The following is a 15,299-nucleotide window of genomic DNA, read 5'->3' on the forward strand; positions in this document are numbered from 1 at the left end:
ACAGGTCGGGTCAAGTCAGGAATGAGCCAGGTTTTGGGCAGGGTGGGGTCTTACCACTGGGCTGGAGGACCCACAGCGCGGGGTGACACCTCTGCTCCAACTTCTCATTCGTGTTCACAGATGCAGGAAGGGTCTGCTAGGAACCCCTCAAAGCCTCTCTCTGCTCTCAGAACTACATGGCGAATGTTTCTGAAGCCAAACCCAGACTTCAACACGACGTTTCACAAAGTTTCAACACCAGGTAAATTCACAGCCTCACTAACTTTCTCATGTGAAAAGATTTGCCTGGAAAAAATGGGACCTTGAGAACTGGGATGTGGACACGTGTGTGGATTTGATAAAGCCCAGGGCCTTGAGTGCGCAAATCACATTGTCACGCCCTCCCCAGCCAAAGTAGGCTGCCCCCAAGTTGCTCCAGGGACAACAGTGGTGCTCTAATGATCCCGAGTGACTGATCCTCCTCAGTACAAACGCCACCACCACAACCAGGGGGCAGACAGCACGCACAGGACCAGGAGGAGGTAACCAGCGCCCTCAGTGACGTGCACCTTTTGCTGCTTTGTCTTGTCAGAAACCTGGGCAGCGGGTGGGGTGGACTCCTCGGGCCCGAAGCCCACAAGCCCAGACTTTCTCAGGGGGTTATCCAGACTTGTCAGTACGGCTGAGCTGAGCACAGATTATGCAGATCCATGTGCTTCGTGAGCAACGCAAGCGAGTGGTAAGTGCAGCTTGCAGAACCAGTAGCCAACTGGCCGGGGGGTCACACCGATCCTGTGCCACATCTGATGGCACCTCCACACCGTCCACTCCCTATGGAGCTGGACTTGGCTTGGGGCAGGTCTGAAGCAGCACAGCACACACGCCGTCCACCCACAGCTTGGAGGAGTTGCACCCTGCCCCCCGCCCATGGCACTTCTGGGGTGGTGCGACAGTGTCTCCTGGGACCCCGATCCAGGACTAATGCTGAAGCTATGGGACGGCCCAGGGGGTGCACACAGGGTGTAGGGTCCGCTGCAGCACTCAAACGAGAAACTGAGGGTCAGTGTCCCCCAAAGATGGGACGACCAGTCTCGGCCCACACACAGCAGTGGACAGGCCGCACGCTCTCTCTCACCTAGAGGGCCATTTTCCGGCCCCAGTGACCATCGTGAACTCTGGCCCCCGGGGGACAGCTGTGGCCGGGATAACAACTGCCCTCTGACCGTGCACGTTACACTGGCCTTTGGTCAGATATCGGGGCCACGGATGGAGCCAGGGAGAGGAGGAGGGAAGAGGCGGGAGACAGAGGTCTGGAGGGGAGGCCACCCCGGCAGGTAGGCAGGACGAGGCAGGGGCTGGGCTGCAGGCTGAGCCCAACCACACACTCTCCAGGGTCAGGAGAGGTGCCCACCAGGGTTGGGACACCCAGAGGGCTCAGGCGAGGGGCCCGGTACCCGGGCTGCGGTGGGCAAACCAGGCATAATCCCTGCAGAAGGTGGAAAGCCGTGACAGCCGGGGTTCTCACTCTGTCCCCTGGGTCCAAGGGCACCGCTCACCACACCCCACACACCCACAAGAGACACCCCGGCTGCATCTGGACTCCCCCAGGCCCTCTGAGACAGAAAACACCCAGAAGAAAAGGGAATTTCAGGAAGCAATTTGAGCCACCCGGTTTCAGTCCTGTTCTTAGTGTCTGATGGTCTGGGGGAAGGGAGTTCACACCTCCGGGGGCTGGGTACCAAGTCCTATAGGAAGCGGGGCTGCAGTCACAGAGCAGAGCCCTGAGGAGCCACATGTGCCTGGGGCCGGAGCAGGGAGGGGCGTGGAGCCCTGGGCTGCAGGGGAGCGAGTCCACCACCCCAACCCTCGGTGAGTGGGGTCGAGAGGATCAGGACAAGGGAGTGGAATGGGAGCCACGGAGGGATTGTCTACCTACTGTACCCATGAGGAGAAACAAAGGATTTGGACAGCAGACCAAGGGCGTGCTGACCAGCTCGCCAGGCACCAACTCCACATTTATGATGGGGGTGGGGACACAGTCCCCATTTAGGAGCCCGTTCGGGATTATAGTTCCCAGGGGTGGTGGGCAGTGGGGGAACGAAGGCCAGGAGCCACATGGTCCAATGCCTATTAGAAGGAACGAGAAAGGACTTTAGGAAGCAGTCAGCCATGAAAAGGTCAAGGAAGTGACCCAAGAGAAAGAAGAAAATGCAGCTCTTCTTCAGGATGGCTTGTGGAGGCTTTTAGAAAGTTTACTAACATAGGCCCCTTCACTCCTGAGGGTCAGTCCCTGCTGGGACAACATTTCATCAGCCAGTCTGCCCGATATGAGGCAAAAACCCCAAAAGTCACAATTAGGCCCGCAAACCCCTATGCACCAACTCATAGAGGTGGTCTTTGGGGTATTTAATAATCCAGATCAACCGGAGGGGGAAGAGAGAACTCAGCATGAGTAAAGGCAGGTCAAAGCTCCAGCTAAACCGATAGCCCTTGCTGTCAGCCGCATTTTGCAACCTCGGGAGAACCCAAAGGAGACAAGAAGGTTCAACCATCAGTCCGGAAGTAAGACCAGCAAAGGGGAATGTTTCAAATGCAAGTCGACCGGCCATTGGGCCCATGAATGCCAGAAGGCGCCCCCCAGGCCACGCCCAGTCTACAAGCAGACGGGCCATCAGAGTGGGACCGCCCTCGGTCCCGAAGGGGAAGGGGGGCTCCTGTTCCTGAGATGGCCATGCTGGACGACTGAGTCACCCCGGGGATTCTGGCAGCTCCCCGCAACGAGATGTCTGTCTCCATCAAGGGGCCCTGGGCGTCCTTGACGTGGCAGGTAGGAAGAGCGACTTTTTAGCCCATACGGGAGCCTCTTACTCTGTGCTGATTTCTCATGCTGGGCCTCTTTCTTCTAGAAGCTGCACAGTAACCGTGTCGACGGAAAGCCTCTCACCCGTGACTTCACTGGGCCTCTCGCTTGCCAGTTTCAACAGCGTTTGAGCTCGCATGCCTTTCTGGTTGCCAAAAGCCCCACCCCACTGCTGGGGAGAGATCTTCTGGGCTTCCTTGGGGCCATATTATGCTTAGGAGACCCTGAGCAACCCCTTATTTTGACCCTAACTGAGGCTAATGAAAAGAGGGAGCTAGATCCTATCCCTAGCCATATCTCTGCAGATAAAGTGACCCCTGAGAAGGCCATCAACGTGCTAGCCGCTGCCCAAGGGGGAATCTGCGCCATGTTAAAGGAACAATGTGGGTTTGGGGTAAACCAAACAGGTCAAGTCCAAAAAGATACTCAGGGCTTCTTATCTGAGGCCTTTCAACTCAGGGAGCAGGCAACCCAGGGATGGCTCTCACCTGGTCCTGGTTCTCCTGGTCCCTTCCACTCATAGGACCTGGAACCTCTATCTTTCCTCTTCTCCTCTTTGGCCCATGTCTGTTTATCCTCTTAGAAAGATTTGTCTCCTCTAGATTACGGCAATTCCATGTCAAGATGATGGTGATACAGGGATTCCAGCCACTCCCTGAAACAGATCCTGTCAGGGTGGCAGCAGAACTCACCTTGGGGCCCCTTAACAAGGCAGAGCGAGAGTTCTGTGGCCCCAGTTACGTAGGGTCCATGAGCCCAATACCAGCCTGAAGAAGCTACAGAAGAGGGACCATCGCCCTACATCCTGCCAATAAACACTTCTCGGGGTCCACATATCTCAGGGGCGATTTGAGGTAGGAGATAGATGGGCCCAGCACAGGAATCAGTTCAACCTCTGTCTCCTAACTTTTCCTAGTAAAGTTCATTAAAGAATCCCATGCCACCTGAGCGTACCTTGGGGGAGGTGCCTGTGGTCCCTTGGGAGCAGGAGGTGCCCCCCCCCCACCGAGGACGTGGACAAGGGGCCAGAGGGAAGGGGGCAGAGGGCAGCTCTGGGCCCCGAGGAGCCAAGTGTCCAGCCGGGCTCCGCCTCAAGAGTCCTTCAATACCCACAGAGACCCCGGCTCAGGCTCCACCACGCCTGCGCCGCTGGCCTCCAGCCCAGACTCACCGCCCCTCCCCGCACAAAGGTAAAAGCAACAATCCCCATCCCCGTGGGCAAACCCTGAGGGGCTCATTCAGTGGTCAGTGCAGGAGGCCGCAGGAACACAGCTGCACAAGCACCAGGATGGAGGCCGGCATCAGCCTCCTGGGGCCCCAGTCACCACCCAGCCGTCCACCCACTGAGCTCACGCAGACAGGCCAGTCCTCAGGCCCCATCCCACCAGCCAGCCTGGACGTCCCGATGAACAAGCGAGAGCTGTCTGGGGCTGGCCGCCACCGTCCTCAAGAAGAAAGCTGGGAGCCGCAAAGGCAGGAGCCACAGGCACCAGGGAGAGGGCCGGCTGGCCAAGCACAGTGGTGGGCCCGGGCTGAGCCTCCTCCTGAGGGTAAAGACCTGGAGAAGCCCGCCCACAAGGGGCTCTGAAGTCCCATGGAAACGGGGCAGAGCGCATGAGCACACGTGACACAGGGCAGGACTCCTTCATATACAAAGAGCACTCAGCAACCAATGAAAAGAAAGAAATGTGAGCAGTGGGTCCTGCACCATAAAGAAAAGCCGGGTGGCTTATTGGGTGGCCAATAACAGGAAGAAAATGTTTCAATAATTGGAAAAGGTACAATAGGAGGAAACTAGGGGCGGTGAGTGACCCTCTTGGCCTCTTTGAGGACCTGTGAGCAGCTAAGACCATTCTTCAGGGCCCGGTGGCCTCCTTCCCAGCATATGAGTGCCCAGACTGTGTTGACAGGAGAGTCCACTTGTGGCGAAGGCCCTTCTGAGAGCCGCCATCTGCGCTGGGAGACCAGGCATCCCACGGACTCCGACACGTACCGTGCAGCCTGCTGGGGTCGGGCACAGAAAACCCAGCACTGGGCAACTCTGAGGCTTGTCCAGAGAGCCCGAGTGTTTGGTTCAAATAGAACATGAGAGGGGCAGTAGAGCACTTCACACAAGGTCAAGGGCGCAGCCCTGCTCTGCTCTGCCCCCTCACACCGACACTCCCTGGGGATCTGCTCTGGAGGCAGGCAGGATGCCCTGGGGATCTGTGCTGGGGGAGGTGGGAGTGTTGCCCACCAGAGTTCAGAGGCCCAGAAGGCTCAGGCGTGGAGCCTATTACCCAGGGTGCTGTGGGCCGAGCAGGCATATTCCCTCAGGAGGGTGGAGCTGTGACGGCCGGAGTTCCCACTCTGTCCCCTGGGTCCCTCGGCCCCACGCACCGCGCCCTACACCCCAAAATAATGCATCTCTGCTGCATCTGGACTCCCCAGGCCCTCTGAGACAGGAACCACCCAGAAGAAAAGGGAACTTCAGGAAGCAAGCCATGCCGCTGGGTTTCAGTCCTGTTCTTAGTGTTTGCAGGGTTGTGGGCAAGGAGTTCACACCTCCGGGGGCTGGGTACCAAGTCCTATAGGAAGCAGGGCTGCAGAGACAGATCACAGACCTGAGGAGCCACATGTGCCTGGAGCCGGAGCAGGGAGGGGCGCGGAGCCCTGGGCTGCAGGGGAGCAAGTCCAGGACCTCCACCCCCCTTGGTGAGTCTGGTCTGCGAGGATGGGGCAGAGATAGGGAGTGGGTGCCATGAAGAGGAGACTGGCCTCGGGGACCCCACAGAGCGGCTGGAGCAGCCACGCGGGCACGGGGAAGGCGGGCTGCCCAGGGGTCACAGTGCTGGCCCAGGGCAGGGACTAGGGAGCCCGGGCAGGGGTGTGTCCACACCAACAGGGCTGGAAACCCAGGGGCGGCAGAGCTCGGCGGGGCTGCTGGGCCTTCGAGGAACATGATGGGCTGGGGGACGGGAGCCTGAGGGCTTCGCTTGGCCAGATGTGCTGCAGGCACAGGGCTGGGCTGGGGCTGAGGACGAGGCCAGGATGGGCAGGTGGGTCTGAGCAAGGACGGAGGGAGGACGCTGGCTCGGCACAGGGGAAGGAAAGGCCCCCCCGGTGGCGGGGGGGTGGGGGGAGGCTGAGGGTCCTGTCCAGGACAGTGGAGCCGGCTTGAGCCCCAGGGCAGTGGCAGGCGGGCTGGCGGTGGGCTCTGGGCTGGGGCCGGGGCCCAGGGCAGCAGGAGCGCCGGGGGCACAGCAGGCAGGGCTGGCCGCACAGGGGCTGAGCACGCAGCTCCACAAGCTACACGAGGGGCGAGCAGAGCCAGGGCCGGAGGGCCGGGAGCGGGAGCTGGGGGCCGGGAGCAGGCAGGCAGAGGACAGGTGACCCGGCAACTGGAGGGAGAAGCGACCAGAGGAGGATCCCGGGGGTGGTGGGAGAGAGAAGAGGGTGAAGCTCGGCACGCCAGGAGCTCCTCTTGGAGGGGCCCACGGTGGGACAGGGGCTCTGCCAGGGGAGAGGGGCCCGGAGACAGGGTGGGCACCTAGCGACTCCAGGGAACAGAGCTCAGCCCCGGGAAAGAAAGGAGTCAGGAGTGGAGCTGCACTAGGGTGAGGGCTCGGGGGTGGGCCAGAGGGGTGCGGGTGCTGAGGGCCAGAGCTCCAGGGACAAGGGGCAGGGAGGCAGCAGGTGAGCAGGGGGCTGGAGAGCAGGGGGTCGGGGGCTGCCTCAGGGGCTCTGGGGAGCAGGTAGAGCTAGTGTAGGTGAGCCCGGGGCTGGGAGGGCAGGGGCTGCCTGGGAGCTTTGGGGGAGCAGGTAGAGCTAGTGTAGGTGAGCCCGGGGCTGGGAGGGCGGGGGGCTTCCCGGGAGCTTTGGGGGAGCAGGTAGAGCTTGTGTAGGTGAGCCCAGGACTGGGAGGGCAGGGGGCTGCCTGGTGGCATTGGGGGAGCAGGCAGAGCTAGTGTAGGTGAGCCCGGGGCTGGGAGGGCGGGGGGCTTCCCTGGAGCTTTGGGGAGCAGGTAGAGCTAGTGTAGGTGAGCCCGGGACTGGGAGACCAGGGGGCTGCCTGGGAGCTTTGGGGGAGCAGGTAGAGCTAGTGTAGGTGAGCCCGGGGCTGGGAGGCCAGTGGGCTGCCCTGGAGCTATGGGGGAGCAGGTAGAGCTAGTGTAGGTGAGCCCGGGACAGGGAGGGCGGGGGGCTTCCCTGGAGCTTTGGGGGAGCAGGTAGAGCTAGTGTAGGTGAGCCCGGGACAGGGAGGGCGGGGGGCTTCCCTGGAGCTTTGGGGGAGCAGGTAGAGCTAGTGTAGGTGAACCCAGGACTGGGAGGGCGGGGAGCTTCCCTGGAGCTTTGGGGGAGCAGGTAGAGCTAGTGTAGGTGAGCTTGGGGCTGGGAGGGCAGGGGGCTGCCTGGGAGCTTTGGGGGAGCAGGTAGAGCTAGTGTAGGTGAGCCCGGAACTGGGAGGGCAGGGGGCTGCCTCGGAGCTTTGGGGTAGCAGGTAGAGCTAGTGTAGGTGAGCCCGGGGCTGGGAGGGCAGGGGGCTGCCTGGGAGCTTTGGGGGAGCAGGTAGAGCTAGTGTAGGTGAGCCCGGGACTGGGAGGGCAGGGGGCTTCCCTGGAGCTTTGGGGGAGCAGGTAGAGCTAGTGTAGGTGAGCCCGGGGCTGGGAGGGCAGGGGGCTGCCCGGGAGCTTTGGGGGAGCAGGTAGACCTTGTGCAGGTGAGCCCGGGGCTGGGAGGGCAGGGGGCTGCCTGGGAGCTTTGGGGGAGCAGGTAGAGCTAGTGTAGTTGAGCCCGGGGCTGGGAGGGCAGGAGCTGCCTGGGAGCTTTGGAGGAGCAGGTAGAGTTAGTGTAGGTGAGCCCAGGACTGGGAGGGCAGGGGGCTGCCTGGGAGCATTGGGGGAGCAGGTAGAGCTAGTGTAGGTGAGCCCGGGGCTGGGAGGGCAGGGGCTGCCTGGGAGCTTTGGGGGAGCAGGTAGAGCTAGTGTAGGTGAGCCCAGGGCTGGGAGGGCAGAGGCTGCCTGGGAGCTTAGGGGGAGCAGGTAGAGCTAGTGTAGGTGAGCCCGGGGCTGGGAGGGCGGGGGGCTGCCCTGGAGCTTTGGGGGAGCAGGTAGAGCTAGTGTAGGTGAGCCCGGGACTGGGAGGGCTGGGGCTGCCTGGGAGCTTTGGGGGAGCAAGTAGAGCTAGTGTAGGTGAGCCTGGGACTGGGAGGCCAGGGGTCTGCCCGGGAGCTTTGGGGGAGCAGGTAGAGCTGGTGTAGGTTAGCCCGGGGCTGGGAGGGCAGGGGGCTGCCCTGGAGCTTTGGGGGAACAGGTAGAGCTAGTGTAGGTGAGCCCGGCGCTGGGAGGGCAGGGGGTTGCCCTGGAGCTTTGGGGGAGCAGGTAGAGCTAGTGTAGGTGAGCCCAGGGCTGGGAGGGCAGGAGCTGCCTGGGAGCTTCGGGGGAGCAGGTAGAGCTAGTGTAGGTGAGCCCGGTGGTGGGAGGGCGGGGGGCTTCACTGGAGCTTTGGGGGAGCAGGTAGAGCTAGTGTAGGTGAGCCCGGGACTGGGAGGGTGGGGGGCTTCCCTGAAGCTTTGGGGGAGCAGGTAGAGCTAGTGTAGGTGAGCCCGGGCCTGGGAGGGCAGGGGGCTGCCTGGGAGCTTTGGTGGAGCAGGTAGAGCTAGTGTAGGTGAGCCCGGGGCTGGGAAGTCAGGGGGCTGTCTGGGAGCTTTGGGGGAGCAGGTAGAGCTAGTGTAGGTGAGCCCGGGGCTGGGAGGGCAGGGGGCTTCCCGGGAGCTTTGGGGGAGCAGGTAGAGCTAGTGTAGGTGAGCCCAGGGCTGGGAAGGCAGGGGGCTGCCTGGGAGCTTTGGGGGAGCAGGTAGAGCTAGTGTAGGTGAGCCCGGGGCTGGGAAGGCAGGGGGCTGCCTGGGAGCTTTGGGGGAGCAGGTAGATCTAGTGTAGGTGAGCCCGGGACTGGGAGGGCGGGGGGCTTCCCTGGAGCTTTGGGGGAGCAGGTAGAGCTAGTGTAGGTGAGCCCGGGACTGGGAGGGCGGGGGGCTTCCCTGGAGCTTTGGGGGAGCAGGTAGAGCTAGTGTAGGTGAGCCCGGGACTGGGAGGGCAGGGGGCTTCCCTGGAGCTTTGGGGGAGCAGGTAGAGCTAGTGTAGGTGAGCCCGGGACTGGGAGGGCAGGGGGCTGCCCTGGAGCTTTGGGGGAGCAGGTAGAGCTAGTGTAGGTGAGCCCGGGGCTGGGAAGGAAGGGGGCTGCCTGGGAGCTTTGGGGGAGCAGGTAGAGCTAGTGTAGGTGAGCCCGGGACTGGGAGGGCAGGGGGCTGCCCTGGAGCTTTGGGGGAGCAGGTAGACCTTGTGCAGGTGAGCCCGGGGCTGGGAGGGCAGGGGGCTTCCCTGGAGCTTTGGGGGAGCAGGTAGAGCTTCTGCAAGTGAGCCCGGGGCTGGGAGGGCAGGGGGCTTCCCGGGAGCATTGGGGGAGCAGTTAGAGTTTCTGCAGCTGAGCAGAGTGGGTGGAAGGGTAAGGGGCTGCCCCAGGAGCTTTGGGGAAGCAGGTAGACCTTGTGCAGGTGAACAGGAGCCTGGGAGGGGATGGGGCTGCCCCAGGAGCTTTGGGGAGCAGGGAGAGCTCGTGCAGGTAAGCAGGGGTTTGGGAGGACAGGTAGCTGTCCCCAGAGCTTTGATGGAGCAGGTAGAGCTTGTGCAGGTGAGCATGGGGCTGGGTGAGCCGGGGGCTGCCCAAGAGCTTTAGGGTAGCAGGTGGAGCCTGTGTAGCTGAGCAGGGGCCTGGAGGGGCAGGGAGCTTCCCAGGAGCTTTGGGGAAGCAGGTAGACCTTGTGCAGGTGAACAGGAGCCTGGGAGGGGATGGGGCTCCCCGGAAGCTTTGGGGAGGAGGTAGAGCTTGTGCAGGTGAGCAATGGTTTGGGAGGCAGAGTGCTGCCCCGGAGCTTTGGGGAAGCAGGCAGAGCTTGTGCAGGTGAGCTCGAGGTGGGGAGGTAGGGTCCCGCCCAGGACCTCAGCAGACCAGGTACTGGGGTGAGCAGGTGAGTAGGCAAGTGTCATAGGGTGCAAGGGACAGCTGGTGCTGTGGGCCCAGTGCTCCAGGGACAGTGGGCAGTCTGACGCCAGGTGAGTAGATGACATGAGGATACAGCATCCCTGAGCTGAGCCCAGAGACCTGAGCCAAGGGGGCTGGGAGGGCAGGACGCAGGGCAGCTGGCAGTGGGGGCAGAGCAGGGAGTCCTACAGGAGATCGGGCTGTTGGTCCCCCTGGGGTGTTCTGAGGGCCCAGGGCCAGGGAGAAGGGTCACAAGGGCAGAGAGGACTCAGGCCTGAGATGGTGAACCGGAGCTCAGGTGGGAAGAGGCTAGACACTCGATGGGCAGGAAGCCCGGGCTCAGCTGAGAGGCCAGGACGAGGGGCTGGAGGCAGGTGAGGGAGCATCTGGGGGAGGGGAACCTGAGTGCACAGAGAAAGGAGAGCAGCCTTCCCGCTGGAGCTCAGGGGGCTGGTAGGGAGGGTGCAGGGGGAGATCAGGGGAGCAGGCGGGGGTGCGCAGGGGAGCAGGGGCCTGGGAGGGCAGGGGCTGCCCCAGGTGCCCCAGAGTCAGTGGAAGAAAGACCGAGGAAAAGTGAGCCCTGGTCTGCTGGGAGGGGCTTTGTGGATGGCAAGCCCGGGTGGAGAGGGGACCTGGGAGTGCAGGTCTCTGGGGCTGAAGGCGCACGGGCAGCCCTGAGGGGACCCGATGGGCCGCAGTTCTTGTACCCAGGGTCCCAACCCTGTTCCAGAAGACTGTAGGAGCTGGAACAGGAGGGGTGAACGTGCAAAAGCAAGGTGGGGTTGACAGGGCAGTGGACCTGGCAGAGGGGAAACAAGGGGCTCTTTCGGGGCTCAGACGGGTCTGCATATCTGGGCTGAGCAGACCAGGGTCAGAGGGGACAGGTCCAGCCGGGGAATGGGGCTTGGGGTGCTGGCACCCTGCCGGAGGAGAAGGCCAGGGGCAGTGCAAGGCTCCCAGGGATGCCAATGGGCAGAGCTGATCCAGAACACACGGGCCCTGGGTGGCAAAGAGCAGGCCAGGACAAGGGGACAGGAGCAGGGCAGTGGGCTCAGGGAGCAATAGCCACTGGTCAGGGCTCAGACCGAGGGCCTGATCAGGCCAGACACCCACAGGAGGACTGGGGCCCCGGGGGGATCTAATCCAGGTGGTCACCCAGCACTGGCCCCCAGCGGTGTCTGGAGCCCACAGCTGCAGACGCAGAGACCTGGGGTGGGAGACAGCCATGCCGGGCCGCTGGTCTTCAGACACGCTGGAAGCACATGGTCGCTGGGCTCAACGGTGCCCCAGGCCTGCACACCTGATGCCCTGCCCGGACCCTCGCAGGGGTGAGGCCCTGCCAGTCACACGGCCTCCTCTCTCACAGCCTCCACCACGGCCCCGGCAGTCTACGCTCTGGATTCCAGCTGCGAGGACACAACCGGCTCCACAGTGGTCGTGGGCTGCCTGGTCTCGAGCTACTTGCCTGAGCCAGTGACCGTGACCTGGAACTCGGGCGCCCTCTCCAGCGGTGTGCACACCTTCCCATCCGTCCTCGGGTCCTCGGGGCTGTACTCTCTCAGCAGCACTGTGACCGTGCCTGCCAGCACCTCGTCCGGCAAGACCTTCACCTGCAACGTAGCCCACCCGGCCAGCAGCACCAAGGTGGACAAGCGCATCGGTGAGGGGACGGGCCGCAGGGAGGGTGTCCACTACGAGACAGGCCCGGGGTCAGCCCTCCCACATGAACGCACCGCACACCAGGGATGGTGAATCCCGCCCAGGGGGTCACGGGAGGCCTGTCTCTCTCCCTCACCTGAAGTCCTCCCAGGCTCGGGGAGGGGGTCCTCTGGGCGTTTCCACCAGGTCCAGTGTGGGCACAGGCTGGACGCCTCCCCCAGCCCCTGGGCCCACAGAGGTGGGCACAGGTCTCACCTGCCAAAACCTGGCCTGCCCTAAGGCCAACCCCGGGCCGTCCCCAACCCCGGTAACCTCCTGTCTGTTCTCTCTGCAGAGCTCAATGGCCACAAACCATACCCCAAGGATCCTGAATGCCAGAAGTGTTCCAAATGTCCACGTAAGTCACCCGGCCTCATCCTCCGCCCCTCGGGGGTGGACCTCGCCGAGGAGCGGCCTTGGGGCTTGGGGGAGGGGGATGGATGGGTGGCCAAGAGGAGATCCACCCAGGCGCTGACCACCCTCCGTGTCTCCCCAACCAGCCCCTGTGCTCCCAGGAGGACCGTCCGTCTTCATCTTCCCCCCGACACCCAGGGACACCCTCACAATATCCCAAATACCCAAGGTCACCTGCGTTGTGCTTGACATGGGCCACGAGGACCCCGATGTCCAGTTCTCCTGGTACGTGGACGACGTACAGGTGTACACGGCCAAGACGAGGCCAAGGGAGGAGCAGTTCAACAGCACCTACCGTGTGGTCAGCGCCCTGCCCATCCAGCACCAGGACTGGCTGAAGGGAAAGGAGTTCAAGTGCAAGGTCAACAACGAAGGTCTCCCGGCCCCCATCGTGAGGACCATCTCCAAGGCCAAAGGTGGGTCAGGTGGACGGGCGCAGGAGGGTCCCTGGGGGCCAATAGCAGTGACCATCGTGCTAACAGCCATGCCTCTCCCCACAGGGCAGCCCTGGGAGCCGCAGGTGTACATACTGGCCCCACCGCGGGAAGAGCTGGCCAAGAGTTCGGTCAGCTTAACCTGCATGGTCACCGGCTTCTACCCGGGCGACATCGACGTGGAGTGGCAGAGAAATGGGCTGCCGGAGTCAGAGAGCAAGTACGGCACGACCCCACCCCAGCTGGACGCCGACGGGTCCTTCTTCCTGTACAGCAAGCTCAGGGTAGACAAGAGGAGCTGGCAGCAGGGAGACACCTACACGTGTGTAGTTTTGCACGAGGCTCTGCACAATCACAACACGCAGAAGTTCATCTCCCAGTCTCCGGGTAAATGAGCCCCACGGCATTGTCGCCCCAGCCAGCCCTCCCTCCCCTTGGGCTCTCAGGGTCCAGCGAGGACACCTGAGCCCCAGCCCTGTGTACATTCCTCCCGGGCGCCATGAAATAAAGCACCCAGCGCCGCCCTGGGACCCCGCAATGCTGTCATGGTTCTTTCCGAGCAGAGCCTCGGGGCACGCCGGGCCTGCGTTGGGGCAGGGGGGACCCGGCTCTGGGTCACACTTGTCACCACCAGTGCGCGAGGGCTGATCCCACTCAGGGCCAGACCCAGAGTGGGCGGGTCTGCGCAGGCCGCTTGGGGGCTGCCCGAGGCCGGGGAGGGCCCCTCCCGGAGACGACAGCTGCTCCGGCCGCCCTCCGCCCAGCAGCTGCTGGGGCTGGAGTGTGTGCCCGGAACGGGAGAAGCCCACCAGAGACCCTCAGGAGAATGAGTGCCCTCTTCTTCCCGCCCCGTTCCAGCCCAAGCTGTGGGACACTGGCCGTCCTCGTCCCCACCTTCCTGTCCCTGGCTCCAGGGTCCGCGTGCCAGCTCTGTGCCCTCACGGGGGCCACACGCGGCCCGGGGTGGGTGGACGGCCCTGCTGCACCGTCGGGCACGGGAGATCAGCACCCCCCCCACTCACGCCAGGTGGCTCTGCCCTGCTTGTCCCGGCCAGGGGCCAGGTCTGTGCACTCGTGGGGACACTCATCCCTGTGCCCATAAGGGGCAGAGGCAAGCGGCCCTGAGTGCCCGGGGAGGGACCGTCCAGGCGCACCCGTGGACACTGAGCCCAGAGCCATTGGAAGCGAGCCCCCCACTGAGCCACACCAGCCCACACACCACCGCCTTCATCCACATGCACTCACCTGCCCGCGTACACGCGTGTGCAGGGCACCCGGCACACACACCCACACGCGTGCACACACGCGGGCCTTGCACACGGGCCCTCCCACAGGGCAGCCGCCCAGACCCACACCCGACCACAGAGCTGGCTCTCATGAGTCCTTGCCGTAGACCCCAGCCTGGTCCCCACCCTCCAACGCCCGTGGGCTGCTCAGCGGCCCCTCCCCACACTGACCGCATGACCACCTCCGTCACCCACCCCTCCTCTTCCCTGGGGCACCGGCACCGCCTGCCGAACAGGCCAAAATCCTCCCACAGCCCCCTCGTCCCGGCACTCCCAGCCCCGCGGGCACAGGCACAGAGCCCAACACTGTCCTGCCCCTTCCCTGGGGCAGGGCCCACGGCCCACGTGCTCTGCTGACCCTCCCGCCCTCCGGGTCTGGCCCCAGGGGGCGAGGAGGCCGGGCCCTGAGCCACTGTCCTGCGGGGGTCCGGGCACCCTCCCGCCAAGGGCCCCAGCTCAGCGCACAGCACAGGAGAGGGAGCAGGACCCACTGGCCAGGCCGAGACTGGGGCCCAGGCTGGAGGGATGGGGGGCTGGGGCTGGTGCCCAGCGACTGTCCTCAGGTGCCTCTGGCCCGGCCCACCTGGGGCATCCCGCCACCACCCCGCCACAATGCGAGCCGCGCTGCGAGGCCCCGATGACCCCACCCCTGCCCCCCGGGGGCAGGCACAGCACTGACCCCCCCCCTCCCTGTGCAGAGCTGCTCCTAGAGGAGGAGACCTGTGCTGATGCCCAGGACGGGGAGCTGGACGGGCTGTGGACGACCATCTCCATCTTCATCACCCTCTTCCTGCTCAGCGTGTGCTACAGCGCCACCGTGACCCTCTTCAAGGTGGGCGGGCCGGCCCTGCTGTGCCCTCGCTGTCACCACTGTGTCTCCAACTGTCCCCTGTCCCCTTACTGTCCCCCACTGTCCCCTCACTGTCCTTCACCTTCCCTCACTGTCCCTCACGGTCCCTCACTGTCCCCCACTGTCCCCCACTGTCCCTCACAGTACCCCACTGCCCCCACTGTCCCCTCACTGTCCCTCACCTTCCCTCACTGTCCCTCACGGTCCCTCACTGTCCCCCACTCTCCCTCACTGTCCCTCACTGTCCCCCACTGTCTCCTCACTGTCCCTCACCTTCCCTCACTGTCCCTCACAGTCCCTCACGCTCCCCCACTGTCTCCTCACTGTCTCCTCACTGTCCCTCACTGTCCCTCACTGTCTCCTCACTGTCCCTCACTGTCCCTCACTGTCCCTCACTGTCCCCTCACTGTCCCTCACCTTCCCTCACTGTCCCTCACGGTCCCTCACAGTCCCCAACTGTCTCCTCACTGTCCCTCACTATCGCCTCACTGTCTCCTCACTGTCTCTCACTGTTCCTCACTGTCGCCTCACTGTCCCTCACTGTCTCCTCACTGTCCCTCACGGTCCCTCATGGTCCATCACTGTCACCTCACTGTCTCCTCACTGTCCCTCACTGTCCCTCACTGTCTCCTCACTGTCCCTCACTGTCCCTCACTGTCGCCTCACTGTCCCTCACTGTCCCACACTGTCACCTCACTGTCTCTCACTGTCCCTCACTGTCTCCTCACTGTCCCTCACTGTCGCCTCACTGTCCCTCA

General features: G+C 63.6%; 2 gene segments (V, D, J or C); both read left to right on the forward strand.

Annotated features, from left to right (window-relative positions):
* The window catches only part of LOC309655521 (Ig alpha-1 chain C region-like), a 193,160-nt gene that overhangs the window by 84,137 nt on the left and 93,724 nt on the right, over positions 1-15,299 (forward strand).
* LOC309654872 (Ig gamma chain C region-like) lies at positions 1,466-12,935 on the forward strand. The segment is given in 5 exons: positions 1,466-1,848; positions 11,226-11,519; positions 11,853-11,915; positions 12,058-12,387; positions 12,472-12,935.

This window comes from Balaenoptera physalus, assembly GCF_965194825.1.
Source record: "Balaenoptera physalus genome assembly, chromosome: 2".
NCBI classification, from domain to species: domain Eukaryota; kingdom Metazoa; phylum Chordata; class Mammalia; order Artiodactyla; family Balaenopteridae; genus Balaenoptera; species Balaenoptera physalus.